Here is a 3,975-nt window from a genome sequence, read left to right as displayed (position 1 = left end):
CTGTGAGTGATGTTTTGAAGAGGAGCCACAGCCAAGAGGGACACTTTGAAGAAAGCACAGGAGCTGCAGATGAGAGACAGTTTGAAAACAGCTGTTGAAAGCAGACTCTTGCTCCAGAGAAGCTAAGAGAGGACAAATATCCCAAGTGCAACTAAGAGTGACATTTTTGAGGAACTGCAGCCTAGAGAGGAACATCCTGGGAGAAAGCCATTTTGAAACCAGAACTTTGGAGCAGACGCCAGCCATGTGCCTTCCCATCTAACAGAGGTTTTCTGGACACTATTGGCCATCCTCCAGTGAAGGTACCCGATTGCTGATGTGTTAACTTGGACACTTTGTGGCCTTAAGACTGTAACTGTGTAACCAAATGTACCCCTTTTTATAAAAGCCAATCCATATCTGTTGTTTTGCATTCCAGCAACATTAGCAAACTAGAACAATCTGGTACTCTGCAAAGTCTGCACCCACATCTTTCATGGGCATCCATGAACTGGAGCTGAGTAGTGGCTGCCTCTTTAAATAGACCCAATCCCCATCACTCCTTCTTACACTCACCTGCTTCATACTTTTACATTACCTGCTGCACCCTTGTAGGCATCTGAGTTTTCAACTTATGCCTTAGAATAACTGAGAGGGTTTTCAGAGGAGACAAATGAGAAATGAGGAGTGAAGGTATAGAGAGATAAGAACATGACTGATTGTGAAAGAGCTGATTGTCTGTGGATCTAAGAGCAACAGGAACAGTGCAGATTTTGATCATACTGCTCTAGAGAGAATGAGAGCCCCAGAGAGGAAGGATTGGTGGTGAGTCTACAGTCAAGAAGCACTGAGAATTCAACCAAAATCTCTTTTCCTAAAGTGGGGCAGCGAAGCATCAGAGAGCTGCTGGATCCAATGGGGCTATTCAGACAAAGTCAACTTATCAATAACTAGAGGTAAGCAGATCATTCCCCAAAATGGTGAAGTAACTCCAGAGACGGAAGAGAACTCTAAGAAGAGCTATGATGAATTTTTCTGCCAACCTGGCAGAATGGGGCATAGAGACAGAAATTGACTTCAGGGGTAGAAAATAAATGTAAGTGGCACCTCTTGTTCATCGGGGTTTGTGGACAATTTCAACAACTTCACAGAGGATCTGTCTTTGAACTGAGAATTAAAAGTAGGTAGGCATTCACCCCGAAGCCAGGAAGGGGAGTGGCGATGGGAACAGGGCATAGATGCATGCACCTCATGCATGCAAAGCAGTGTGAGCAGCTCGTTTTGGCTGTGGTCCAGGGGGCAAGATGGCACCTGGCAAGAGGAAAAGCTGGAGTGGCAGGCATGAGCCCAATCGTGAACAGTGTAAAAGAGAACAGAGTTGATCCTGCAGGCAAGAGAAAAATTAAACCCTAGGTGTAGAGCAGGCCAGAGAGGAAATGACAAGTTCAATTTTAGACAAGCCGATTTTGAAGTGTCTCTGGGATATCCAAGTGGCAATGTCCAGAAAGCAGTTGCATAAATTAATCTGGGACTCAGGAGTGGAATCGGGGTCGTCAATCAGATGTAGGCACCATCATCCTATAAATGGTCGTTGAAGTTATGGGAGTGGATGGAGGGAATCATTCCGAGAGTGTGCCAAGTGGGAAGCAAAGAGGGAGGGAACCTTGAGAGAAGAACCTACATTTAAAATTGATGTACAGAGAAAGAAAACCTTGCAATGGAGACTGAAGAGGAACTTCTCAAGAAGGAAGAGGAAACAAAAAAGGCAACATCACAGAAAACAAGGATTTTCAAGAAGAGGCCAAATACCTCAAGTACAAATGAAAGATCAACTAACACATGCCTATACTGGGTTTAGTGACATGATGGCATTGGCCTTCATGGCAAGACTGATTTGAGTGGATGCTGGGGCAGATCCCACATTGTTGTGAGCCGAGTAAACAGGCAGTGAGACAGTGGAGACTGTGCATGTCGATAACACTAAAGAAATCTAGCTATGGAGCGAAGAAGGGAATGGAGCTATGGCTGGAAGGAGGTAGGAGGTCAAGGTAAAGTGATTTTTAAGATGGGAGAGAACTGATACTGTTAAAAGGAGTCAAGGAAAGAAATGTTTAAAGATGAAGAAACATATCTATATAATATTTATATAGAGCATTTATTATCTGCCAACCATCTTCTGATCACTTTACCAATATTAACTTACTTCATCTGCATAACACGTGGTGAAATGCATACTGTTAATACCTCAATCTTCAGATAGGGAAACTGAGACATAGGGGACTGAAAAGACTTGCCCACTGGCACAAGTGATAAGTGACAGCCAAGATCCAGTCCCAGGCAATGTCTTCCACACTTGGGCTGCCCACTGAGAGGCGTGAGACAGTCAGGCTCAGTCCTGGGGAGGCAGGAAGGAAGGGAATCCAGGTGTGCCAGTGTGGATGTATTATGTCCCCCAAAATGCCATTATCTTTGATGCAGTCTTGTGGGAGCAGATGTATTAGTGTTGATTAGATTGGAATCCTTTGATTGAGTGTTTCCACGGAGATGTGCTTCAATCAACTGTGAGTGAAATGTATGATTGGATAATTTCCATGGAGGTGTTACCCCACCCATTCAGGGTGGGTGTTAATTGGATCACTGGGGTCCTATAAAGGAGTTCACAGGCAGAAGGACCTGAGAGCAACTGAGAGTGACATTTTGAAGAGGAGCCACAGCTAAGAGAGGACAAAACGCCCCAAGAGCAACATTTTGGAGGATGCCATTTTGAAACACAAGCTGGGAGCAAGGAGACACCAGCCACGTGCCTTCCCAGCTAACAGAGGTCTTCTGGATGCCAATGACCTTTCTCCAGTGGAGGTACCCTATTATTGATGCCTTACCTTGGACACTTTATGGCCTTAAGATTGTAACTTTGTAACCAAATAAACCCCTTTTATAAAAGCCAATTCATTACTGGTATTTTGCATTCTGGCAGCATTAGCAAACCGGAACACCAGGTAGAGGGAGACACATTAGATGGGAAGACACACACCTCCTCCCAGGTAACAAGAGGTAAGGAAACAGTGGGAGAAACACAGGTGAGAACACGAGGAGTTGTTCAGCTGAGGACTTCTTGTTTTTTCTATAAGGTAAGAGATAATGTCATTTGCTGACATGAAGGTGGAGACAGAAGGTGCATAAATTTGAGAAGAGGAGAAAACGTTTAGCCACTGGAACAATGGGAGAGACAGTGGGCTAGAGAAACATGCAGAACTGGCTGGCTGTGTTGAAAAACCAGCTCAGTTGGTAACCATAAATTTATAGTGCTTGAAATCAAGGCCAGTTATATAATTTGCTGCACCAAGTGCAAAATGAAAATGCAAGACGCCTTTTTCAAAAAGCAGAAAAAGGGATGGCTAAAGATACTGATATATACAACTTTTTCCTTTTTTCCAGTCTCTCTCTCCACCTGCGTGATGGTTAGGTTCATGTGGCAATTTGGCCAGGTGGTGGTGCCCAGTTGTGTGGTGAAGCAAGCACTGGCCTATCTGATGCTCCGAGGACATTTTGTGTAGATCATCAGTACTTTGATTGCATCTATGGCTGATTACATCTGCAGTCAGCTAAGGGGAGTGTCCTCCACATCGAGACATTAGTATAATCAGTTTAACGCTTTTAAAGGGGAGGTGATAGCTTCAGCAGTCATAAGAGAACTTTCATCTCTAATTCAGCCAGCCAGCCTCTACTGGGGAATTCACGGAAGACCTTCATCAGAGTGTCAGCTTGCAACCTGCCCTTTGGAATTTGGACTCGTGTATCCCCACAGCTGCATGAGATACTTTTATAAAATCTCATACTATTTACAGATACCTCCTGTTGGTTCTGTTTCCCTAGAGAACTCTGACTAATACAACCCATCATGGTGTTTTTTTTATTGCTATTTAATGACACACCCACTAGAGCAAGCAGAGATTCTTTGGATGACCGGGGAACCTCACATGTGCCCACCCCACCCAT

This window comes from Choloepus didactylus, chromosome 14 (assembly GCF_015220235.1).
Source record: "Choloepus didactylus isolate mChoDid1 chromosome 14, mChoDid1.pri, whole genome shotgun sequence".
NCBI classification, from domain to species: Eukaryota; Metazoa; Chordata; class Mammalia; order Pilosa; family Megalonychidae; genus Choloepus; species Choloepus didactylus.
The sequence above is the reverse complement of the archived record's forward strand: the minus strand, read 5'-3'. Positions refer to the sequence as shown.